We start from the raw sequence: 27,781 nt of genomic DNA, 5'->3' as shown, positions 1-27,781 counted from the left end.
ACCTACCTCTATTTCAACATCGGCCATGGAATTTGTTCTCTTCGTTTCGCACACAGAAAAGTACGAGGTGAAGCCAAACAAAACACTAATTTGCTCCCTCGGATTCGTGATTCACGCCCAGAAAAAACATTAAAAAACATACCCAAAAATCATCATGTCCATTTGCAAACTCGATCCCAGAATGTAGATTCGCACCATATATCCCCTAGCGGGCAAACAAACAAATTTGAGATAATAAAAGCTTGTCATAAAATTGTGGTAGAGAGTAAGTGAGGATGGTTAATCCGTTCACATATTGCTAACTGTAACTAGTAAAAGGAAACACTCCCAGATTTTCTTATGGAAATGTAAAATTGCAAGTGTCTATTTTGGTAGTTCAGACAAACAAAACCAAAACATGCACTACAAATCCAAACATTCCATGAGTTGGAGAGAGGAAGCTAAAAGCAGAACAACTTTTGAATAAATGTGGAAAATTGATGTTGAAAAGATTAAGAGATGCCTTAATTAGTCAAGACTATCAGCAGCAAATCTCCTACCTTGAGAGACACAGAAGGTAGCTAAATCCATCAACTAAAGTGGTCAAAAAACTAACAGACGCAGATCAAACTTGCACAGTAGTACTATAGGAGTACTGACCACTTACAAGCATGTTGCTTAAGTAATTCAGACATGTCTACTGACAATGAACTTGGATACTTGTAAATTCACAACCACAGAATGTCTACTGACAGTGAACAGAATTAGACTGACGCTCTCATAAAGCACAGAAAATTCAGATGTAGTCCTACCAAGTCCCCATCTCGCTGACCGGGGCGGCGCCGGAGGACGACGGACAAGACGGCCGCACTGCCCCTGCCCCCTTTTCGTTGGGCAGCACCACCAGCGCAGCTGTTGTGCTCGAGGATCTGGAAAAGTAACTCTTCTCTCCTTTAATATGCTCCCTTTTTTAGAAAATGAGCTCCGTTGTCAGAACCAGATGCAAAAAACAAATTAGATTTTTTATTAAATCCTTGGGAAAACAAAAAAAAATGCAAAAATGCAAAAAGGAAAAGGAAAATTGTATATGATTTCAAAAAAGAGAAAAAACACAAACTAGTTGTGAGATCGGGTGCTTGATTTGTGTTAGCAGGCGCAACAAAAAATGGCGGTGTTATGGTGCTCGTGTGACACATAGCGAGGGTAGAGGATTCACGGGGGAGCTGCCACCTTCCAATCAAGCAAAAAAGTCTAGTTGTGAAAATGTTTGTAAAGAGACATAGTTATAGTCCAAGGGACCGCACTTGCAAATTGCATGACTAGTTGCCCCCTCTCTCTTACTGCCACCCCTCTGACAAAACAAAGGCCCCTAGTTGAAACTAAGTTAGAAGACACTAAGTACGACCATGCTAGAAATACATGTGGTTGATGAGTATAGTTGGACATGCAGCTGGTCACCTCTCTATCGTTGCTGCCGCCTCCGACAAAACAAAGGTCCCCCAATTGCAACCAAGTTAGAAGACATGCAGTTGCGTGCCTACTGAGGGACATGCAATTGGCCCCATTTCTCTAGACGTCGCCCCCTCCGACAAAACAAATGCCCCCCAGTTGCGACCAAATTAGAAGACAAGCAATTGCGTGCCCACTGTGGCACATGCAACTAGCGTGTCTACCCGTACAAAAAGAAGGAAATGTCATGCAGCTCCGTCTCTGGCCCGCCCAGGACGAAAAACTCATTTTCTGTCATGATTTTTTGTCATAGAAGTAGGACCCCACCACATCTATGATGATACCATGTTTTATCACAATTATTGTCATAGAAGTGTCATAAGTATGGCAGAATTTTTTTCGTTCGGTCCAAAATGTCATGGATGTGTCTTTTTTTTGTAGTGTGTCACCATTGCGTGCTGTCACTAGGTGTGCGGGTCGCGACCGCATGCTGGTCGCCGGGCTTGCTCACCGTCATCTTGTGCGCTTGTTGACTTTCCACGTCAGCCCTGACGGTGGGCCCCACTTGTAATAAACGTGTTTAAATCTTCTAAACTGGTCATTTTTGGAAAGTGTTAGTTTTTTGCTACGAGTTTGTAAAAAATGGTAGTTTTTGGCATAAATTTGTAAACTAGTAGTTTCTGGACACGTTTTCATGAAATGTGGTAGTTTTTGGTTAAATACTCCATGCATGCGGTACCTGCGACGTGGGATTTCTTTTTATTTTCGAACATTAAAATGTTTTATCTATTTAACCGTATGTCGAAATTCAGATCCGTTTTGACGGTTAGCTTTTTCGCGACGAGATGTTCCAAACTAGATCCCATGTTGATATGTTCTGATAAATTTTTTTCCAACACTAGTTGCCAGATTACAATCACTTGGTCACCACTTGGTCACTAGGTACAGTCAAGTTGCTTACCAGGTTAAAATCAAATGGTTGCCAGATTTTTTTCACTTTGCTGCTTACCAATGTAAGCCTTTTCTGATACTAATCACATATTTTTGGTGCTCGGAGTGGATCGAATACTCACTACTGACTCTTAGATCATCGCTATGACAAATAAACATGTGAAAATAATCTGGTAACTGTGTGTTGTTTAGATGGTAACTATTAACTATTAATATGGTAACTACAATTTTATAACCTGGTAATTGGCGACGAAAAAAAGGTTTGTGAAACTATATCGACATGTACATCATGGTTATGATAAAAACATCTAAAATTTACCTGGTTGCTATGTATTATTTGGATGGTAATTGTTAATCACTAGTATGGTAACTACAGTATTATAGCCTGGCTACGACGAAAAAAAGTTTGTCAAAACATATTAAGATGGGATCTTGTTTTAGAGTACTCATCGAGACAAACCCAATGGTGAAAACGGATCGTCATTTGGATTAATGGTTTAAGAGATAATTTATTTTGAATTTTCGGATTAAGGAAAGATTCCGTGCATGCATACATGATTCGGTCCCTCTCCAATACCGGAAAGCGCCGGATGGAATCACTTTGTGGGGCATGTCCCCTTGTTAGATTAACTGATAAATAAATAAATATATCTTCTTTAATACTAATTTTTAATTTTTTTACTATCTTCTCTAATACTAAAGAGGCAAATTTTCCACCTATTTTTTCGTCTTTTTGTTTTCTCCATCACGGACTCCGGCTCGTGAGACCTGGATGGATTACTACTGAAAATTTTAACTTCCGAAACACTTTTAGTTCAATTGCCATATAGTTTGTTTTACCACTTAGTTCTTGTACATCGGCCTACTACTTAAGAGTTGATGTCATGTATCCGTCATGTAAACTGCATTATTCAGCATACTCGTTCTAATTTTCAGTTCAGATGTTGACTAGCATAGGAAGGCTTTCCTTCAGGAAACTAACCACAATCAGACAACCAATGGATCTATCTTTAATTAAAGAAAATATATACAAACAACACTAATTTTTTTGTACAATTGTTCTCATATTACAACTTCACACAAATAGCTGTGACCCTGACAAGGTAACACCACCGTGTTTTCTAACCATAGGTAGTCAGGCATGACTGAGCATATGCAGAATAATTGAGTTCTAGCCTATGTGAATTCAGCAGTGATCATGACCGTGCAGTAGAAATCAAAACCTTGATGTAACATCTGCTAAGGATCTACACATTCAGCAGTCTTCGCCTTTGCAAGCAGAACACAGGATTATGTTCCTTTCGCAACAACCATGAAAAATGGATCCAGGTCTACAAGCCTGAACATCATACAGAGCCATGCTAGCCATGGATAGACAATAATACCTTGATAGTCCCACGGTTCTGGGCTATGGCACCATGTCGAATCACAGAGCAAAATTTGAAGTCCTATGACCTGACCTCATACCTTCTAGCTTTAGTTTGGGCTCGAAAACCTTTGTATGGTGTGCTTGGTGTATTTTTCACTTCCAGTTTATCAATTTGAAGCACAGACAGTGCTACCTCCATAATCCTGAATTTCACCTGAAACATTGGAAATGCATGCAAATGAGCGAGTCCTTCCTCCAGACGTAGATTTCCAGAGAGGGATGGTGCTTTATCTTTAGGAATATGCCCAATTGTCCGAAAACATGTCTACATAAATAAATAAAATGCTATTAGACAGACATTTTGAGGTATATGTAGTGTTCTAAAGTTTAGAAAATTCCAAACATCATATTAATAATAGTGCATGATGATTGATTCACTAGCACATTGTTTAGGTTTTTCTAGCTCCGAGCTTCCTTTATTAGGTCGCAGCTTGACGCGTTATGACAGAAAATGGCACAGGTGAAGTTACAGAAGTGATGGCAAACAATGTACTGACCTAATCAGCAAGGATGTCGACTGTACCATGGTTTGTGGTCAAATCAACAGAAGCAATTAGGGGAGGCAACTGAAACTGCACTGTTATAGAATCAATAGGTTTTCCAGGATCATTCCGTATCCCCACCATCACATTGACATGGCAATTCCTAGAATCAGATGATAACCGTGGCTTCATATAAATTGGTGTGGTCTTTAGTTTCTTAACCCTGATTATTTATGATCAAACGATGAGAACATATAACAGACATCCTAAGATGGGAAAAACATAGGAGCAATAGTAATATTTAGAAGTAGATATTTATGCACCTATAACTGATAAGCTTGAACTGCCCATCAGGAGGAACAAATGATAGGATCTGATTGGACTCCTACGGTCTGAATCTGACACATGAGTGGAACCTCACATCATTGATAAGGGTGGGATTAGCAAATGACAAGGTCAATTCTGGTAATCCTGGAAGACTGGAATTCACTTCAATTACACCACATGTCTCACATTTCACTAGAACCCCTTCTCTGCAAATAAAATCAACCAGTAAAGATGCCAAACATAAGAAATATTCTTTCAGATGTGTGGATGCCAAAAGATAACAAAGTTGGGTAGCTGGATCATCTCATCAGTCATCACAAAAGAAAAAGGAACTTCTACATTGCTAACCACCACTTCGCCTACTGTATTAATTTTGGCCCTTTGTTCAAAATTTAGTACTCCTTCCATATCATGAATAGTTGACGTTTCAGACAACAATTCAGATACCAATGCGGTGTTAACAGCCATGCTTGTTCACCATCTTGCTCCTACTTAATATAGATGCGGTTTCACATATTGACCAATACGGTGACATACAAGTACAAGGATCAAATTTTGTCGCTCGCATTTTTTGGGAGCATCAATAACACAAGGACAAACCTAGCCATGGATGCCTAAAATCCTCCAACGTCATCACTTCGTGTGCTTTATGAAAAAACCTCCAATGTCATGTTTTCATGATACGAAGGTAGTAACACATATCATATTTAATGGCAGATTTGGAACGCAATATAGAATATTCACTAGTTGGTACTTTGGATATACCAAAGTCTAGTCATAGTTTCCTGCAGATAATTCAACAGTGCATCACTATTGATCTAAGGTCCTAGAAACCAGTCACATATTTGATGAATTTTCTATTACTTCAAAATCTAATTGTGCGAATTGAGAATACGAGTTCACACATGCATCAAAGGGGTGTGAAAATCCAAATTCATAGATCACATGAAATAACTTTACTATACCTAGATTGGTTAAAAGGAGAAATGTCGGAATACCTGTTCACACATGCATCTAGTTCCTCAACTATGTTAACATGGACCCCATTGCTTGCATCCTTGACAATTCTTGTTCTCCAAGGTACAGAGGAAGCAGTTGCATCCAGAAGTTTGTTACCAATAGTAGAAATTTTACCAGTCATAATGTTCAGCATTTTGCTAACCGTATTTGGTTGGGCAACCAACTCCTTTAAGATGTTCGGCTCGGTAGTGAGTGGAAAGCCATTGTCCATCATTTCATCTAGAATCTGGATTCATATAAGAATTATATTGTTTAGAGAACTTACATTAAAATGAATAGTCCAGTTTTACCAGTCATGGACAACACAAGCAACCAAGCGATTAAAATTGCTGATTGCGATTAAAGTCTCAAATGCAATAGACATCCTCGATTGATGTTCCTTTAACAGAATGAACTTAACAGATATAGCAAATAATTTCCAACAAATAGATAGTTCTACGCATTGAAATTCCACGAGCTTTGTAGCTCTCTATATGCAATTCAATTTGTCCATAGTAAAACTGCTAATTCTAGTGTGTTATCTTATTTTACAAACTTTAAAGCTTAGTTCTTTTTCATAATCTATCAAAGAAAATTATCCTAGGATGAAATAAAGTGAATACCAGTTTCACAGTTATAATGTGATAGGAGTGAGAAAAGATACCTGATAAACAATTACAAAGTTATCCTTGATTGTGTCTTCATTTATATCTCCAAGGTAATCTGTCAAGACATTCGCCACACAAGAGAGAAACTAGATGCGAAAAATCATATTAGCACACCGAAAGTTAGCAAAAGTTAAAAGATGCAGTATAGGCTATCTGCTATTTCAGGGACAGACAACTTTAGGAAGTTACAACATAGTTGTATGTGTCTTCTAAGGAATCAAATGTCATTGAATTAAAGACAAAAGAGTGCAATATGAAGAGCACACCTTGATAGCCATCAACGGGGTATCTCCACTTGGGTGCATGCCAGGAACGTCTGGCCGTTCTGATATACTTGGAACAAGTAGTGTGTTGGCGACACCATGACCTGCAAGACCTTCCAAGGTGCAAGAAACATCATGATGTCAACACTATAGCAGCTCGAAATTTGCTGCTTTAAACTGATTTTTCTACAATAGCAACTGTTGGTGAACGTAGCATGCAATTTCAAAAAAATTCCTACGATCACGCAAGATCTATCGAGGAGATGCATAGCAATGAGAGGGGGAGAGTGTGTTCACGTACCCTCATATACCAAAAGCGGAAGCGTTAGATTAACGCGGTTGATGTAGTCGAACGTCTTTGTGATCCAACCGATCAAGTACCAAACATACGACACCTTCGAGTTCAGCACATGTTCAGCTCGATGACGTTCCTAGAACTCTTGATCCAGCAGAGGGTCGAGGGAGAGTTTCGTCAGCACGACGGAGGGGTGACGGTGATGGTGACGTGATCCACGCAGGGCTTCGCCTAAGCACTACGACGCTATGACTGGAGGAGCAAACTATGGAGAGAGACACCGCACACGGCTTGGAACATTTGTTATTCTCCAAGGGGTGCCCTGCCCACGTATATAAAGGAGGGAGAGGGAGGAGGCCGGCCCTAGTGGGCGCACCATAAGGGGGGAGTCCTACTAGGACTCCCAGTCCTAGTAGGATTCGCCCCCCTTCTTTCCTTCTCATGGAGGGGGAAAGGGGGAAAGGAGAGGGAGTAGGAGAAGGAAAGGGGGGTGGCGCCCCCTTCCCTAATCCAATTCGGCCTCGTCCCTTGTGGGGGGCACACCAGCCCCTTGTGGGCTGGTTAGCCTACCTCCTATGGCCCATATAGCCCATATTTTTCCACGGGGGGTTCCGGTAACCCCTCCGATACTCCGTTATGTACCCGACACACTCCAGAACCCTTCCGGTGTCCGAATACTACCTTCCAATATATCAATCTTTACCTCTCGACCATTTTGAGACTCCTCGTCATGTCCGTGATCTCATCCGGGACTCTGAACAAACTTTGGTCACCAAAACACATAACTCATAATACAAATCATCATCGAACGTTAAGCGTCACTAGTGCAGAACCGAGCAATAGCACCGGTCCGTAAGGCCCTTTAGTGCCGGTTCGGTAACTGGCACTAAAGTGTGGGAACTAAAGGTCCCCCCTTTAGTACCGGTTCAAGACGAACCAGTGCTAAAGGGCAACCACGTGGCACGAGCCAGCTCTAGGGGCAGGGAGCCCTTTAGTACCGGTTGGTGACACCAACCGGTATTAAAAGGTTGGGGGGTTTTGGGTTTATGATTTCTTTTTCATTTAATTTTGTGTTTTCCATTTAATTCTTTTTCGTTTGCTGGTATTTTACGATACTACATATTGTACACGTTATGCATATATATAAATAGAATTTCTAGTAGAACTGATCATATATATATATACATATATATCATCAAATGTCTCACAACCCCCATTAATTAATTCACACATATATACACACATGTATATATATATATATACAATTAGCTAGCTATATACAATTTCTCCTAATTGGTGCATTCGGAGCCAGTGGCATTAGCCTAATTGGTGCCTTCGGAGCACGATAACAATTGGAAGTGGTTCATGGGGGCGGTAGCGGGTAAAAGTATTCTCCTTTGGGATCTATGACCTGGTCGAGCAAAAATCCCGCTATTTTCTCTTGAATTGCTTCTATGCGGTCCTCTGGTAGGAGCTTCTCCCGCACCTCTTTGAACTGTTAAGAAGGAGATCAATATGCATGTGTATTAGTTGTGTGACTAGATATCGATAATGGTGTAAAAATTGTGAATAGTGTTCTGACAAATGTACCCACTCCTGTCTTTGAGATCTGCTCCTTTTGGATGCCATCATGCGAATGTTCTCGCAAACGTATTATGCACACAGATTATTCCCCGGCGCCTGCTTCAGGGCCTTTACGAGATTGGAATTTGATCAGATAATAATTAATCAAGCATGATAATTAAAGAGATGGCAGCTAGCTAGTACTACTTAATTACTTACCATGGGTCGGTACCATTTCAGATTTTGTTTCCATGGGCCTGGAGTGACCCTGATGAACTTTGCCCAAGCCCTGCCCGCCGACAAAGAAAATGAATAAATGGGTTATTAAATAGTTGTTATCAAGAAATGACGAACTAATTAAATAGGCCGAGATATAGTTAATAATGATTGAAATTACCTGTTGACTATCCCCTTCACAATGGTGTAGTTAGTTGGTTTCTTAAGTAGTGAGTCTAGTACTTCAACTGTTCCTTCATCAACTTTAATGATCAACAAGATCCAGTGAAATTTGCATGCACACACGTTTGCATATCTTAATTAAGCGGGCATATGTAAGCAAAAACATGTAGCTAGCTAGTAGGCAAAAACCGAATTTGTAGTACAAGACAGTGTGACTCACTCGAAGTTGTAAGGAAGTAGTATATCTTCATTGTATTTGAGGCGCTTGAAGAACTCTAGCATGCTTTCCACTACACTTTTTTTGGTAATATGGATCTAATTTCGATGTGTATTCATTAATGATATTTGGGTCAACGAACCCAATGCCATAGCGTCCACCTTTTTTCATCTCATAAATCTTCGTCTTGCATAATACCACAGAAAAGAATATAGTGAGGATAATTATAGGTAATGATTGATCAAAATGATCACTACAGCTAGCTTGAGACTTAAATTACAGAAAGAAATCACTTACAGACAATAGCAACTGACGATAGATTTGTCGAGTGCGTCTTGATTGTATAACCGAAATAGTTCTGAATACTCAACGGACACAACTTTCTCATGGTAGTAATGATCCTTCTTGACATTCACCATGAGGGACTCTCGATTGGAAATCTTGGTAATGTCCATGTACCATTGATGCAATTCATACATTCTCGTTGGGAGTTTCTTGACCTTGTCTGGCTCGACCAAAGGTTGGCCCCGGACATATTTCCGTTTTCCTCCTCTCTAGTCGGAGACATGGGCTCGATATCGAGGAGTTGTCCAACTGTGATCATGAGGCTTTTAGCCTGCTCAATATGCTCCTTGGTTATTACCACATCGCCCAGCCCAGGAACATTAACGGTTTGCCCACAATAATATTGGGCGCGCGTACTCTCATGTGTTGTTGGCACAACAAGTGGGGGGATTGATTGCGCCGCCTGTTCTCCCAGCTGGGGAATGGTTTTACCGCATGTTTTGCCGGCTGATTTGCTCGAGCTTGAGCTCGCCTCTTTCTGTAGACGTGCTCGATTTAACTTCCTGAGGTGGTGCTCATAGTCTGTGTCAACAGGCTTGGGAGCTGGTGCTCTAGCCATACGAATGAAGTGGTCAATCTTTTCCTCAGGCACTTTCTCCCTTGGCGGCGGTGGCGGTTTCGGTGCAAAATGGGCTTCCACCTCGGCCTTCGATATGGCTGCGTTTTCCTCCTCGGACTTGTCGTAAGGCCTCTGCGGAAGAGGCGCGAGGCTGCTTGGACCATATTGAAATCACTTGACTCCGCCTGTACCTCCAGTACTACCTCGACTTGTACCGCTATGCACCATAGCTGAGGCGGCTCTCTTCCGTGATTGCTGATGCGACGAAGACGGCTGACGTGGCTGAGTTGGAGGAGGAGGAGTGGCCTGAAGCTGTGCTGGATTTGGAGGAGGAGTGGCCTGACGCTTTGCCGGACTTGGAGGAGGAGGAGTGGCCTGAAGCTGTGCCGGACTTGGAGGAGGAGTGGCCTGACGCGTTGGTGGACTTGGAGGAGCGGGAGTCTGCTGACTCGGTGGCGGACTTCGACGAGGAGTCGGATGACGCGGTGTCGGTGGCCTTCGAAAGATGATGCAATCCTTTCTCCATAGGATGATACGATGGTTGGCCTCTCCCAGTGTGTGCTCGTTGTCACCTCCAGGAATGTCAAGCTCTAGCCCCGAATATTGGTCCACCACCTCATCAACCAAGACACGAGCATAGCCCGCTGGAATCGGGTTGCAATGGAAGGTTGCCTCGGGGGGATTTGTAAAAGTAAGGGCGTGCGCCACCTTCGTGGATATGTTCTTCATTTTGAAGTGTAGCTCGCAGTTAGTGTTCTCCATGATGTCATCCACTGGGTAGCTATCCAGCAATGCGTCACCCGGGGCGGAACCCACGCTGCTTCTCGGCATGGATGGGACGGTGCTATCCAATGCTGGATGATCTGCTAGCTGCTGCAGCTGCTGAGACCCCCTTTGCTGGCTATGTGAGTCGATCCGCTCCTGCTGCCGCTGGAATTTGACTGCCAAGTCCGCGTGCGCTGATTCTAGGCCTTGAAGGCGTTCATAGTCCAGCTTCCTCTGCTCTTCCTCCATCTTCCTCTTCTTCTCCTCCGCAATCTTCTTTCTCGCACGGGTTCTGTAGTCGGCGTTCCAGTCCGAAAACCCCTCATACCACGGAATAGTGCCCTTGCTTCGTGTTCTTCCCGGGTGTTCAGGATTTCCCAGGGCACGCGTAAGCTCGTCGTTCTCTCTGTTGGGATGGAACACCCCCGATCGAGCCTCTTCTATTGCAACAAGTAGCTTATCTTCGGCTCCGTCCAGACATGCCTTCTTTGAAACTTTGCCTGTCTTCGGCTCCAACTGCCCCCATGCGCATAGAACCAAGTCCTACACCTGGGGGGCCAGCTCAATGTTTCTGGAGTGACACCTGCATCCTCCATCTCTTTCTCAGACTTATCCCACTTAGGCATTCCCACCGCATAGCCACATGGCCCCAGCTTATGGAACTTATCCTTTTTTGCGGCATTGGCCTTGTTTATTCTCGACCGTTCCTTAGACAATTCCGAATCCTTGAATTTCACGAAATCGTCCCAATGAGCACGTTGCTTCTCTAGTGTTCCCTTGAATACTGGAGTCTTCCTTCATCCCTTGACGTACTTGTCCCATTCACGATTCTTGTGGTTCTTGAATGCAACCGCCATCTTCCTAAGAGCAGTGTCCTTGACTTTCTCCACATCTGCATCTGTGAAATGATCTGGTAGGGTGAAATATTCCATGAGCGTATTGTCTGCCGTATTGTCTGCCATAGGTTTTATTTAACTAATCCAAAAGAAATATATTCAAATTACAATGCATGGATGCAATCAATTAATAAGGAAAAACTGAATCAATCATAGTACATAATAAGCATCATCGAATATGATCTCGAATACGTCGTCTCGAATAATAGATATAATCTCGAATACATCGTCTCGAATAATATATATATATATATATATATATATATATATATATATAATCTCGAATAAATCATCTCGAATATTATGTATCGAATACATCACTAGCTAGCTAGCTAGCTAATAAAGATCGAATACTAGAGAGTAATCTAGGCGGTGGACAACCAAAGTGAAGGAACCATCACTGGATCATAGCTCGGGTGATCTCCCCAAAGAACCTGCCAGGTATTGGAGAACCTGACGTCCATATCAGCCATGTAGCGATGGACGTGCTCGTCCTCCTCCCTGACACGGTGACGTACCACCTCCGGCAGGGCCGGATCCCTCCGCACCGAAAGTGGCCCACGCGAACGCCACCAAAGGAGATGAGGGTCGACGATGGGACCCGGGGCCGGGTTCCTCACCAAGCGTTGCGCCCCTGAAGGTAGCACCTCCCTATGCCAGCCCGGCAGAGCCCAGCCCCGGACATGGGTCCTCTGAAGTAGGACGTCGTCGCGAATGGGTCGATGGCGAGGATGCGGGCCGGGCATCGTCGACAACAAATAGTATATGCCGCAAAAGTAAAGTAACATTTTTTAAATGATGGATTGTGATTTCATATATGCAAATTCTAAATTTATAACTAAAACTAACATTTCTAATATTTCTATAACTAAAACTAACATTTCTAATATTTCAATAACTAAAAAACATTTCTATATAACTAACATTTCTAATATTTCTATATAACTAACATTCTAATATTTCTATAACTAAAAAACATTTCTATATAAATAACATTTCTAATAATTCTATAACTAAAAAACAGAAAGATTGCTAACATTTCTGTAACAATGTGTGTGTGTGTGTGTGTGGTACATGGCGGCCGGGGCAGGAGCTCACCGGCGAGGCATGACGACGAGGGGCGGCGACGGGGCCGGGGACGAAGACGGAGACGGCGACGGGGACGGGGCGGCAACGACGGGGACGGGGACGGGCCGGGCGGGGACGACGGGAGGACGGGGCGGGGCACGGCGCGGCAACAGGGACGACGGGGACGGGGACGGCGACGTACGGCAATGGGGACGGCGACGGACAGCGACGGGGGCGGCGACGAGGGGCGGCGGCGATGGGGCAGAGGAGAAAGAAGCAGAGGGAGAGATGAGAAACTGACAAATTTTTTGAAGTGTTTTCTTATATAGAACAACCTTTAGTACCGGTTGGAGCCACCAACCGGTACTAAAGGTCTGTTTTGGCCAGGCCAAGCGGCGGGAATGGCACCCCTTTAGTACCGAGGGGTGGCTCCAATCGGTACTAGTACCGGTTGGAGCCACCACCGGTACTAAAGGGGGTGCGCTGGCGCAGGTGCGGTGCGTCATGTTTAGTCCCACCTCGCTAGCCGAGGGGCGTCCGCACTGGTTTATAAGCCCCAGTGCGGTAGCTCCCTCGAGCTCCTCTCCAAAGAAGGCCTACTGGGCCTAAATGTTCTATGCTGCCCTGTGGGCCTACTGGGCCTTTGCGGGCCTACATCCTGGCCCAACAACAGGTTGGGTTTCTAGCCGTATGCAGGCCGCTGTGGCGCAGTAGGTGGGCTTTTTTTTCTTATTTTTTTGCTTTACTTATTTTTGTTTTATTTATTTTTGAGTTGTTTTTTTCCTGTATTTAGAGTTTCTTGGTGAATATTTTTGATTTAGGTACAAAAAATTACAAACTTTCTGTTAGTACCGGTAGTTTACAAATTTGAATAGCTTAAATTTTGAATTATTTGAAATTTGTGTGAATCACTAGTTTGTGAATAACTTAACTTTGAAAATAGATTTTTCAGTGATTCTTTTTTCTTATGTCTAATATTAGTGTGTTTTATCATTATATTCAATTTGGTAATGCTTAAGTTGTTTAAAAAATGAAATGCCTTTGTAACGGATGAGTTTTCGTCCGAAACCCTGATACTTCGAAAGAGATTGTCCATTTTGTACACGAAGTGCATCCAGTTTTTGCGGTAACCCTCTCTACTTTTTCCACATGCTACGTGGGTGAAATTATGATACCATGCCAACTTTCACCTTTTTTGAGTTCATTTGAAATGCTTTTCAATTTCATGGTCATTTAGTTGAAAAAAAATCAGTAAATGCATGAAAGAATTTGCTTGCACATACAATTTCTTCGCATTTCAAATGCCAAAACACATAACTAGCTACCCTAACTATTACAGAGATTCCCTACTGGGTGTGAAACACAGAAGAAAGTGATGATAGTGAAGCCGATCGCATCCCAGATCTTTGGGTGTGAAACTTTTTCTTCGTGTGTGTCCCTTTGCGCTGTAGCCATGGAAAATCTTCATCATTTAACTGGATGCTCGGGTCAATATTCACTGTGAATGGAGCAATTTCATCAAACTTTTCATAATCTACCGACATGTCTGTCTTGTCATCCACTCCCACGATGTTTCTCTTCCCAGAAAGAACTATGTGCCGCTTTGGCTCATCTTACGATGCATTCGCTTCCTTATCTTTTCTTTTTCTCGGCTTGGTAGACATGTCCTTCACATAGAAAACCTGTGGCACATCATTTTATAGGACGAATGGTTCGTCTGCATACGCAAGATTGTTGAGATCCACTGTTGTCATTCCGTACTGCGGGTCTTCCGTTACCCTGCCTCGTGTCATATTGACCCATTTGCACCGAAACAAAGGGACCTTCAAACCACGTCGATAGTCAAGTTCCCATATGTCCTGTATATAACCATAATATGTTTCCTTTCCCGTCTTGGTTTCTGCATCAAAGCGGACACCACTGTTTTGGTTGGTGCTCTTCTTATCTTGGGCGATCGTGTAAAATGTATTACCATTTATCTCGTACCCTTTGAAAGTCATTATATTCGAAGATGGTAACTGGGAAAGCAAGTACAGGTCATCTTCAGTAGAGGCGTCATGCATGGTACGTGTCTGCAACCAGCTGGCGAAACTCCTAGTTTGTTCATGTGTAATCCAGTGATCAGACTGCTCCGGGTGTTTGGAGCGTAGCAAATTCTTGTGTTCATCCATATACGGCGCCACCAAGGCGGAATTCTGTAGAACTATGTAGTGTGCTTCAGTGAGAGAATGTCCGTCCATACATATTATTTGTTCCCCTCCTAGCGTGCCTTTTCCATCCAGTCTGCCCTTATGCCGCGACTCAGGAACACCAATCGGCTTAAGGTCAGGAATAAAGTCAATACAAAACTCAATGACCTCCTCATTTTCATGGCCCTTGGAGATGCTTCCTTCTGGCCTAGCATGGTTATGAACATATTTCTTTAAGACTCCCATGAACCTCTCAAAGGGGAACATATTGTGTAGAAATACAGGACCCAAAACGTTAATCTCTTCGCATAGGTGAACTAGGACGTGCATCATGATGTTGAAGAAGGATGGTGGGAACATGAACTCGAAACTGACAAGACATTGCACCAAATCATTCTCTAACCTTGGTATGATTTCTGGATCGATTACCTTCTGAGAGATTGCAGTGAGGAATGCACATAGCTTCACAATGGCTAATTGAACGTTTTCCGGTAGAAGCCCCCTCAATGCAACCGGAAGCAGTTGCGTCATAATCACGTGGCAGTCATGAGACTTTAGGTTCTGGAACTTTTTCTCTGCCATGTTTATTATTCCCTTTATATTCGACGAGAAGCCAGACGATACCTTAATACTGAGAAGACATTCAAAGAAGATTTCCTTCTCTTCTTTGGTAAGAGCGTAGCTTGCATGACCCTGATGTATGCTGTCTTTTCCGTGCATACGTTGCTGGTCCTCCCATGCCTCAGGTGTATCTTTTGTCTTCACATACACGCCCAAGAAGCCAAGCAGGGTCACACAAAGATTCTTCGTCACGTGCATCACATCGATTGCGGAGCGGACCTCTAGGTCTTTCCAATAGGGCAGGACCCAAAATATAGATTTCTTCTTCCGCATGGGTGCGCGTCTGTCAGCGTCACTCGGAACAGGTTGTCCACCAGGACCCTTTCCAAGGACCACCTTCAAATCCTTGACCATATCATGTACATCAGCACCAGTATGGTGGCGAGGCTTCGTCCGGTGATCTGCCTCACCTTTGAAATGCTTGCCTTTCTTTCTTAAGGGATGCCTGCTCGGAAGAAATTGACGATGTCCCAGGTACACATTCTTCTTACAATTAGCCAAATATATACTGTCGGTATCGTCCAAACAGTGCGTGCATGTGCGGTATCCCTTGTTTGTCTGTCCTGAAAGGTTACTGAGAGCAGGCCAATCATTGATGGTCACGAACAGCAACGCCTTTAGGTCAAATTCTTCCCCCATGTGCTCATCCCGCGCACGTACACATGTTCCATTCCACAGTTGTAAGAGTTCTTCAACTAATGGCCTTAGGTACACATCAATGTCGTTGCCGGGTTGCTTAGGGCCTTGGATGAGCACTAGCATCATAATGAACTTCCGCTTCATGCACAACCAAGAAGGAAGGTTATACAAACATAGAGTCACATGCCAGGTGCTATGGTTACTGCTCTACTCCCCAAAAGGATTAATGCCATCTGCGCTTAGACCAAACCATATGTTCCTTGCGTCATCTGCAAACTCCTTCCCGTACTTTCTTTCAATTTTTCTCCACTGTGACCCGTCAGCGGGTACTCTCAACTTTCCGTCTTTCTTACGGTCTTCTCTGTGCCATCGCATCGCCTTGGCATGCTCTTTGTGTTGGAACAAATGTTTCAACCGTGGTATTATAGGAGCATACCACATCACCTTGGCAGGAATCTTCTTCCTGGGGCGCTCGCCCTCGACATCACCAGGGTCATTGCGGCTGATCTTACAGCGCAATGCACCGCATACCGGACAAGCGTTCAAATCCTCGTACTCACCGCGGTAGAGGATGCAATCATTAGGGCATGCATGTATCTTCTGCACCTCTAAACCTAGAGGGCGGACAACCTTCTTTGCTTCGTACATACTCTCGGGTAATTCGTTGTCCTTTGGAAGCATATTCTTTATCATTACCAGCAACTTTCCAAATCCCTTGTCAGATACACCATTCTCTGCCTTCCATTGTAGCAATTCCAGTGTGGTCCCTAGCTTTTTCTTGTCACCTACACAATTCGGGTACAACAATTTTTTGTGATCCTCTAACATGCGCTGCAACTTCTTCTTCTCCAAATCACTTGTGCAGTTTCTCTTTGCATCGGCAATGGCCCGACCTAGATCATCAACGGGCTCATCCGATGCCTCTTCTTCAGCTTCTTCCCGCATTGCCGGCTCAGCTTCTTCCCGCCTTACCGGCTCAGCTTCTTCCCTCATTGTTGTATCATCGTATTCAGGGAACCCATGGCCAGGATAGCTGTCATCGTCCTCTTCTTCTTCATTGTCTTCCATCATAACCCCTCTTTCTCCATGCTTGGTCCAAACATTATAGTGGGGCATGAAACCGGACTCAAACAGGTGGACATGAATGGTTCTTGACGTAGAGTAATTGTGACCATTCTTACAGCCAGCACATGGACAAGGCATAAAACCATCCGCCCGCTTGTTTGCCTCAGCCACAAGCAGAAAAGTACACACACCATTAATGAACTCGGGAGAGCATCAGTCATCATAAATCCATTGCCGGATCATCTTCAATACACAGCACCGAAAACACCGAATTAATACAATACATAAAGTTCATACATAAAGATCATACAACACTTAAATGCAACAAACAAATAACTCTCTAGCTAAAGAATTTAAATGCAACAACAAATGCGATCAAGATCGCAACTAAGGTAACAATTGATCCAACAGCATAATGATACCAAGCCTCACTATGAATGGCATATTTTCTAATCTTTCTAATCTTCAAGCGCATTTTCTCCATCTTAATCTTGTGATCATCGACGACATCGGCAACATGCAACTCCAATTCCCTCTTCTCCCACTCAATTCTTTTCAATTTTACCTTGAAATCCTCATTTTCTCTTTCAACTAAATTTAACCTCTCGACAATAGGGTCGGTTGGAATTTCCGGTTAAACTACCTCCTACATACAAATATCTATGTCAACTTGATGGGCATAATTTGTCATAAACACGAAATGCAATGAATAGTTTTAAAAGAGAATATACCACATCCGAATCATAACCCGGATGAGGGCCGACGGGGACGGATATCAAAACCATGGCACTATGTATAACAAATAACGTATGGGTAAGATAATTATACGAGTAACTATATATCCAAATCACACAAACATAAATTTTTTATATAAAACTTCATGAACAAGAGGCTCACCACAAGGTGGTGCCGGCGACAGGACGTTGCGGGCGATCGACGGTGGTTACAACGGAGATTTGGAAGGCACTAAGTAAACCACACCTACATATGCAAACTAAGTGTTATTTTGACCTCAAATTTCATATAAATCAAATACTAGCACATATATATAATTCCTCCCAAATTACTAAACTCAAAAATCAATCACTATATAAAGCATTGCACGAGCTAATATAGCAATGAGAGATGAAAGGACAAAGTTGCTAACCTTTGTGATCATTTGAATGGATGGGGGCCTTCAAATCTTGACAAATTTTGGGCAAAATGTGTGATGAGCTTGAGAGGAAGAGGGAAAAGAACAGAGAGGAGAGGGGAAAGGGGAAGAATAGAACAAGCTCGGGTGGACGAAGGGTCTATGTAGGACGACCTTTAGTACCGGTTCGTGATACGACCCGGTACTAAAGATGCTGGAGGGGCCCTGGACTGACAACATCCTGCCACCACTCACTTTAGTACCGGTTCGTGGCACGAACCGGTGCTAAAGGTTCACCACGAACCGGTACTAATGATGTCCGCCCGCCTAGCCATTGTAACCGGCACTAATGGACACATTAGTGCCGGCTCAAATTCAAATCGGCACTAATGTGCTTCACATTTGAGCCTTTTTCTACTAGTGCGTGCGGACCCTATGGGTTCGAGAAATATGTAGACATGACTAAGACACATCTCTGGTCAATAGACAATAGCAGAACCTGGATGCTCATATTGGTTCCTACATTTTCTATGAAGATCTTTATCGGTCAAACCGCCATGACAACATACGTCATTCCCTTTGTCATCGGTATGTTACTTGCCTGAGATTCGATCGTCGGTATCCTTGTTCCTAGTTCAATCTCGTTACCGGCAAGTCTCTTTACTTGTTCTGTAATGCATGATCCCGCAACTAACTCATTAATCACATTGCTTACAAGGCTTATAGTGATGTGCATTACCGGAGGGCCCAGAGATACCTCTCCGATAATCGGAGTGACAAATCCTAATCTCGATCTATGCCAACCCAACAAACACCTTCGAAGACACCTGTAGAGCATCTTTATAATCACCCAGTTACGTTGTGGCATTTGATAGCACACAAGGTGTTCCTCTGGTATTCGGGAGTTGCATAATCTCATAGTCAAAGGAATATGTATAAGTCATGAAGAAAGCGATAGCAATAAAACTTAACGATCATTATGCTAAGCTAACGGATAGGTCTTGTCCATCACATCATTCTCCTAATGATGTGACCCCATTCATCAAATGACAACACATGTCTATGGTTAGGAAAGTTAACCATTTTTGATTAACGAGCTAGTCAAGTAGAGGTATACTGGGGACACTTTGTTTTGTCTATGTATTCACACATGTATCAAGTTTCCGGTTAATATAATTCTAGCATGAATAATAAAAATTTATCATCATATAAGGAAATATAAAATAACAACTTTATTATTGCCTCTAGGGGATATTTCCTTCAGTCTCCCACTTGCACTAGAGTCAATAATCTAGTTCACATCGCCATGCGATTTAACACCAAAAGGGTTTACTAGAGTCAACAATCTAGTTCACATTGCCATGTGATTAATACCCAAAGAGTACTAAGGTGTGACCATGTTTTGCTTGTGAGAAAAGTTTAGTCAACGGGTCTGCCACATACAAAGCCGTATGTATTTTGCAAATTTTTCTGTGTCTACAATTCTCTACATGGAGCTTAGCTAATTGCTCCCACTTTCAATATGTATATAGATTGAGACTTAGAGTCATCTGGATTAATGTAAAAGCTTGCATCGACGTAGCTCTTTACGACGAACTCTTTATCACCTCCATAACCGAGAAATATTTCCTTAGTCCTATTAGGTAACTAAGGATAACTTTGACCGCTGTCTAGTGATCTACTCCTGGATTACTATCGTACCCCCTTGCCAAACTCATGGCAAAGTACACAATAGATCTTGTACACAACATATAATACTTCATAGAACCTATGACTGAGGTATAGGGAATGACCTTCATTCTCTTTCTATTTTCTGCCATGGTCGGGTTTTGAGTCTTACTCAACTTCACACCTTGCAACACAGGCAAGAACTCCTTCTTTGACTGTTCCATTTTGAACTACTTCAAAATCTTTTCAAGGTATATACTCGCTGAAAAAATCTTATCAAGCATCTTGATCTATCTCTATAGATCTTGATGCTCAACATGTAAGCAGCTTCACTGAGTTCTTTCTTTGAAAACTCCTTTCAAACACTCCTTTATGCTTTCCAGAAAATTCTACATCATTTCCGATCAAGAATATGCCATACACATATACTTATCAGAAAGGCTGTAGTGCCCCCACTCACTTTCTTGTAAATAGAGGCTTCACTTCAAGTCTGTGTAAAACTATGTGCTTTGATCAACTCATCAAAGTGTATATTCCAAATACGAGATGCTTACACCAGTCCATAGATGGATCGCTGGAGCATGCACATTTTGTTAGCACCTTTAGGATCGACAAAACCCTTCTGGTTGCATCATATACAACTCTTCTTTAATAAATCCATTCAGGAATTCAGTTTTGACATCCATTTGCCAGATTTCATAAAATGCGGCAATTGCTAACATGACTCAGACAGACTTGAGCATCACTACGAGTGAGATAATCTCATCATAGTCAACACCTTGAACTTGTTGACAAGTCGAGCTTTGTGAATAGTAACACTACCATCAGTGTATGTCTTCCTCTTGAAGATCCATTTATTCTCAATGGCTCGCCGATCATCGGGCAAATTCACTAATGTCCATACTTTGTTCTCATACATGGATCCTATCTCAGATTTCATGGCCTCAAGCCATTTATCGGAATTTGGGCTCATCATTGCTTCCTCATAGTTCGTAGGTTCGTCATGGTCTAGTAACATGACTTCTAGAACGGGATTACAGTACCACTCTGTTGGAAATATGCCCTAGAGGCAATAATAAAGTGATTATTATTATATTTCCTTGTTCATGATAATTGTCTATTATTCATGCTATAATTGTGTTATCTGGAAATCATAATACATGTGTGAATACATAGACCATAACATGTCCCTAGTGAGCCTCTAGTTAACTAGCCCGTTGATCAAGAGATAGTCATGGTTTCCTGACTATGGACATTGGATGTCATTGATAACGGGATCACATCATTAGGAGAATGATGTGATGGACAACACCCAATCCTAAGCATAGCACAAGATCGTGTAGTTCATTTGCTAGAGCTTTTCCAATGTCAAGTATCATTTCCTTAGTCCATGAGATCGTGTAACTCCCGGATGCCGTAGGAGTGATTTGGGTGTACCAAATGTCACAACGTAACTGGGTGACTATGAAGGTATACTACAGGTATCCCCGAAAGTATCTGTTGGGTTGACACGGATCGAGACTGGGATTTTTCACTCCGTATGACGGAGAGGTATCTCTGGGCCCACTCGGTAATGCATCATCATAATGAGCTCAGTGTGACCAAGTGTTTGGTCACGGGATCATGCATTACGATACGAGTAAAGTGACTTGCCGGGAACGAGATTGAACGAGGTATTGGGATACCAACGATCGAATCTCGGGCAAGTAACGTACCGATTGACAAAGGGAATTGTATACATGATTACTTGAACCCTCGACATCGTGGTTCATCCGATGAGATCATCGAGGAGCATGTGGGAGCCAACATGGGTATCCAGATCCCATTGTTGGTTATTGACCGGAGAGTCGTCTCGGTCATGTCTGCATGTCTCCCGAACCCGTAGGGTCTACACACTTAAGGTTCGGTGACGCTAGGGTTGTAGAGATATTAGTATGCGGTAACCCGAAAGTTGTTCGGTGTCCCGGATGAGATCCTGGACGTCACGAATGGTCCATAGGTGAAGAATTGTATATAGGAAGTCCAGTTTCGGCCATCGGGAAAGTTTCGGCGGTCACCGGTATTGTACCGGGACCACCGGAAGGGTCCCGGGGGTCCACCGGGTGGGGCCACCTATCCCGGAGGGCCCCATGGGCTGAAGTGGGAGGGTAACCAGCCCCTGGTGGGCTGGTGCGCCCCCCATGGGCCTCCCCTGCGCCTAGGGTTGGAAACCCTAGGGGTGGGGGGCGCCCCACCTAACTTGGGGGGCAAGTCCCCCCTTAGCCGCCGCCCCCTTGGAGATGGGATCTCTTAGGGCCGGCGCCCCCCTAGGGGCCCTATATATAGTGGAGGGGAGGGAGGGCAGCCGCACCCAAGTCCCTGGCGCCTCCCTCTCCTCGTGTAACACCTCTCCCTCTCGTTGGAGCTTGGCGAAGCCCTGCCGAGATCACCGCTGCTTCCACCACCACGCCGTCGTGCCGCTGGATCTCCATCAGCCTCTCCTTCCCCTTGATGGATCAAGAAGGAGGAGACGTCTTCCCCAACCGTACGTGTGTTGAACGCGGAGGTGTCGTCCGTTCGGCGCTCGGTCATCGGTGATTTGGATCACGACGAGTACGACTCCATCAACCCCGTTCTCTTGAACGCTTCCGCTCGCGATCTACAAGGGTATGTAGATGCACTCCCCTCTCCCTCTTTGCTAGATGACTCCATAGATTGATCTTGGTGATGCGTAGAAAATTTTAAAATTCTGCTATGTTACCCAACAGTGGCATCATGAGCTAGGTCTATGCGTAGTTTCTATGCACGAGTAGAACACAAGATGTTGTGGACGTTGATTTTGTCAATTTACTTTCCGTTACTAGTCTTATCTTGATTCGGTGGCATCGTGGGATGAAGCGGCCCGGACCGACCTTACACGTACGCTTACATGAGACAGGTTCCACCGACTGACATGCACTAGTTGCATAAGGTGGCTAGCAGGTGTCTGTCTCACTACTAGGAAAAGGGCTAAAGATGAAATTGACACTAATGGCGTACCAGAGAAGTGGTGCGCCACTACTATATACTAATGGTGCACCATGTGGAGATGCGCCATTAGTGTGGAAGACACTAATGGCGCACCAGGCACACAGTGCGCCACTAGTAACAAAATGTTTTTTTTTCATTTTTTCAAACATACTAATGGCGCATCCGGGCAGAGTGCGCCATTAGTAGTTAGAACTACTAATGGAGCACCAGCCATAGAGTGCGCCACTACTGTATTTTTTTTACTTTTTTGCAAAACTACTAATGGCGCACAGTTGCATAGTGCGCCATTACTAGTTTAAACTAGTAATGGTGCACTGTGCCACGGTGCGCCATTAGTATAAAAATTATTTTTTTTACTTTTTTGCAAAACTACCAATGGCGCATGTCTGTGTGGTGAGCCATTAGTATGTTGGGTTACTAATGGTGCATGGCAGTGTGGTGCGCCATTAGTAACCTAGGACCATCTAGATATTTTTGGACAGCCACACCTACACACTCACTTTCCCCACTTCATTCTCCCACCTCCTTCTCTAAGCTTGTCGGCTGCCTCCTCCTCCTCACCTCATTTGCACCATAGATTCATCAAAATTAAGTGTTGAAATTACCTTTTTTGATAGGTAAGTAAGGGGAAAGCTATCTTCATGTTGTAGATCTACTTTTTTTCTCCCTAGCTCGCTCTAGCAACATGCACATCCACTTTTTGTGGCCTAGCTAGATCTATGTATGTTTGTGGTGTTTCATATGTTTGTGGTGTTGCATATATGTTTGTGTTTGCAGGTACCGGTATTTGAAATGCGATAGTTGCCAATATTTTGCCGGAATGTTGATTCGTTTCCGTTTCGGCGAGAATTTTGGCACTATGCATTCTTTTTGGTCCTATTTTAGGGAAAGTCATGCCAAATTTTTTCTTGGTTCTAAAATATCGTTTTGCTCTACCCCATAGGCGACCATGGTCCGCACGATGACCGAAGGCATCGTGAATAGGTTTTTGAGCTCCGCGAAGGCCGAGATGCTTCAAAAGAATGAGATGGAGATAAGATGTCCGTGTCGAAGATGCAAGCTGAAGAGCCTTATTGCGGACCCAGATTCCGGGCAGGTGCGGGACCACCTGCTCTTGCGTGGTTTCATGGATGGCTATCGGTGGCAAGGTGATGAAGATGACTATGAAGTCGTCCATGGGGGCCGGGCAAGAAATGAGTAAGGGCAGCAAGACAACCACCGCGGCTCGGGAGGGCGAGAAGACGAAGAATCTCCAGGACATGATCACGATGGTGATGTTGTACACAGTCATCATGTAGAAGATGCCGGACATGATGATGAGGAAGATGCCAGAGCAGACGAAGGGCATGATCATGAATATCAAGATGCCGGAGGAGCAGACGACGATGGACCATCGATGGGCTGGGTGCAGGACCCTGATATTCAAGAGCTGCTTCTCAAGCAGACGGATAACACAAGAGCTGCCGCCCAAGAGAAAACCAAGCTGGATCAACTGGAGATAGACGCGGTTACTCCATTGTATGAAGGATGCAGACCCAAGGATACCCGCCTGAAAGTAACGCTCATGGCTTTGGAGATGAAGGTAAAACACAAAATGACTGACGCATGCTTCGACAAGAACATGTCATTCTAGCACGAACGTCTTCCCAAGGGGAACAAGTGCCCGACCAGTTTCAAGGAGGCGAAGAAAGTCGTGTGTCCTCTGGATTTACCACATGTGAAATACCATGTGTGCATGAACAATTGCATCATTTATCGGGGCGAGCACGCGGAGTCTACCATATGTCCAGTGTGCGGCGTCACTCGATACAAGAAGAGGAAGAAAGCTCCTCGAAAAGTGGTGTGGTACTTTCCGATCACTCCTCGTCTGCAGCGGTATTTCGTGGACCCTAAGGTAGCAAAGCTCCTACGTTGGCATGCGGATAGGGAGGAGAAGAAGCGAGAAGATGATGCAAATAATCCGGAGATAAATAAAAAAGACAAGATGCTGAGTCACCCTAAGGATGGGAGCCAGTGGCAAGCATTGAACTTCGAACACCCAGAATTTGGGAAGGATGCAAGGAACATCGTGCTGGGCGCGAGCACCGATGGAGTCAATCCGTTTGGCAGCCAGAGAAGCACACATAGCACCTGGCCTGTGTTTGTGTGGATGTACAACCTTCCCCCCTGGTTGTTCATGGAGAGGAAGTACATTCACATGAGTATGCTAATTGAAGGGCCGAAACAACCAGGGAACGACATCAATCTGTATCTGGGGCTGCTGAAAGAGGAGCTAGACACGCTATGGAAAACGCCAGCCAATACGTGGGATGCTGCAGAGAAAGAATATTTCCCTATGAGAGCCGCACTGCTCATGACGGTGCACGACTATCTCGGTTACGGGTATCTCGCGGGGCAGGTGGTCCACGGATTTTCTGGATGCGTCAGGTGCATGGATGACACAACGTATCGCTAGCTAGATAGAGATCCCGGGTCTTCGAAAACCGTGTTCATGGGACGTCGAAGGTGGCTTTGCGATAATGACCCGTGGAGAAAACACAAGGATCTGTTCGATGGTGAAACCGAACTCCGAAGACGCCCGCGTACGAGGAGCGACGAGGAAATAGACGGGCTGTTGAAAAATTGGAAAGATTGACCACTGTCGGGAAAGAAGCAAAAGGCGCCAGAGCCGGGAAAGAAGCGAAAGGCACCAGAGTCGCTGCTGAAGGTATGGAAAACGAGGTCTGTTTTCTGGGACTTGTCGTACTGGAAGATCCACCATGTGCCTCACAGCCTTGATGCCATGCATATCACGAAGAACGTGTGCGAGAGTCTCCTTGGTACCCTGCTCAACATGCCAGAGAGGACCAAAGATGGGCCGAAAGCAAGGGCAAACTTGAAATCAATGGGCATCAGGCAGGAGCTTCACGCTGATGATGATGATGATGATGAGGCGAAGAAGGACACAGAAAGTCGTCGCAAAGGCAAAAAGGCCAAGAAGACCGGAAATGACTACCCTCCCGCGTGCTTCACTCTAAGTCAAAAAGGCCAAGAAGACCGGAAATGACTACCTGCCTTGTAGGAGTAAAACTTCCTTACGGTTACGCGGGGAAGATATGCAGATACCTAGACCCAGCGAAGCAGAAGTTCAGCGGGATGAAGTCTCATGACTGTCACGTGCTGATGACGTAGATACTTCCAGTTGCAATCCGTGGGATCATGGACGCGCACGTCCGTGAAACGCTATTTGGCCGATGCAACTTTTTCGACATCATCTCTCGGAAGTCGGTTGGCGTGAGGCAACTCAGAAGGCTACAGGAAGAGATCATGGTGATACTATGCGAGCTTGAGATGTACTTCCCGCCCGCATTCTTCGATGTTATGGTCCATGTGCTGGTCCATATCGTGGAAGATATCATCCAACTCGGGCCGACGTTCCTGCACAGCATGATGTCGTTCGAAAGGATGAATGGTGTCATCAAAGGATACGCTCGCAACATGTCACGTACAGAGGGAAGTATAGCCAGGGGCTTTCTGACCGAAGAGTGCATCTCCTACTGCACGAATTATCTAGGCATCGAGAACCCCGTTGGTCTGCCCGTCAACAGGCACCTCGGCAGGCTCGCTGGATGGGGTCACCGTGAGGGTCGCCGTGAAATGCATGTCGACTTCGAGGGTCGACTCGCCGACTTTCAAAGAGCAAACCTAGTTGCGCTACAACACATAGACGTGGTCGATCCTTGGGTGGTAGAGCACAAAACCTTCATTGAGAAGACGTACAATGACCAAGACCAACAGAGGACGGACGGAGATATAATCAAAGAGCACAACTCATGTTTCACGCGTTGGTTCAAGCAGAAGCTTCTGTCGTACCCTTTACATGAGGATTCTTCCATGGAAGAACAACTCATATTCACCTTGTCACAGGGCGCCGAGCACAACCTTATGACCTATGAGGCGTACGATATCAACGGCTACACATTCTACACCGAGGACAAGGACATGAAGAGCGATGGTTATCAGAACTCCGGGGTAATGATGGAATCCTACACCGGTAACGACAAGGACAGATACTACGGAAGGATCAAGGAGATCTGGGAGCTGAGCTACGCTGGAGAGAAGGTCCCGATGTTCCATGTCAGATGGGCCAAGAGCATCCTAAAAGAAGACCGGTATTTCACCACCATGGTTATACCCGAAGCCAAATCCAAGACCGCGGGCGCAAACGTCACCGCGACAAATGATCCATGGGTACTGGCTTCCCAAGTGGACCAATGCTTCTTCATTACCGACCCGTCAAAGCCCAGTCGTATTGTCGTGAGGAGAGGCAAAAGGAAGATCATCAGAATGAATGGAGTAGCCAATGAGCAAGACTTCGACAAGTACGGCGACCCGAAGATCGAACATGACGATGACGATGAAGTAGTAGCAGCATAGACCACAAGAAGAAGCAGGACCACCCTACCTAAAGGACGTCCGTTCCATAGAAGAACTCCATTTGCGAAAAAGGAGGGCAAGAAGATTATGAATAGATAGCTAGCTAAGATCGACTGTATTTAAATTGTAGTCTTCATTTCTCGGTTGTATTTCATGGTCACTTTTTGATATCATGAATATTTTTAAATTTCATGGGCACTTTTTGAATTCATGAATATTTTTTTTCAAATTTCATGATATTTTTTCATATTCAATATGATAAATTATTGAATATTCATGAGGACACTCGATCTCGACCCCCCTCCATCTCAATCGCTATCCCCTCCATCTCAATCTCGATCCCACCCGCACCCTCCCCCGCTAGCTCCACCACCGCCGACGACCCACC

The 27,781-nt window shown here is 44.3% G+C and overlaps 1 pseudogene; it reads right to left on the bottom strand.

Moving 5' to 3' along the window:
* Nucleotides 1-3,827: 3,827 nt before the first annotated feature.
* The window catches only part of LOC119353885, a 24,802-nt pseudogene continuing 848 nt past the window's right edge, over nucleotides 3,828-27,781 (bottom strand).

The sequence above is a fragment of the Triticum dicoccoides genome, chromosome 1A, assembly GCF_002162155.2.
Source record: "Triticum dicoccoides isolate Atlit2015 ecotype Zavitan chromosome 1A, WEW_v2.0, whole genome shotgun sequence".
NCBI lineage: Eukaryota > Viridiplantae > Streptophyta > Magnoliopsida > Poales > Poaceae > Triticum > Triticum dicoccoides.
The sequence above is the reverse complement of the archived record's forward strand: the minus strand, read 5'-3'. Positions and strand labels throughout refer to the sequence as shown.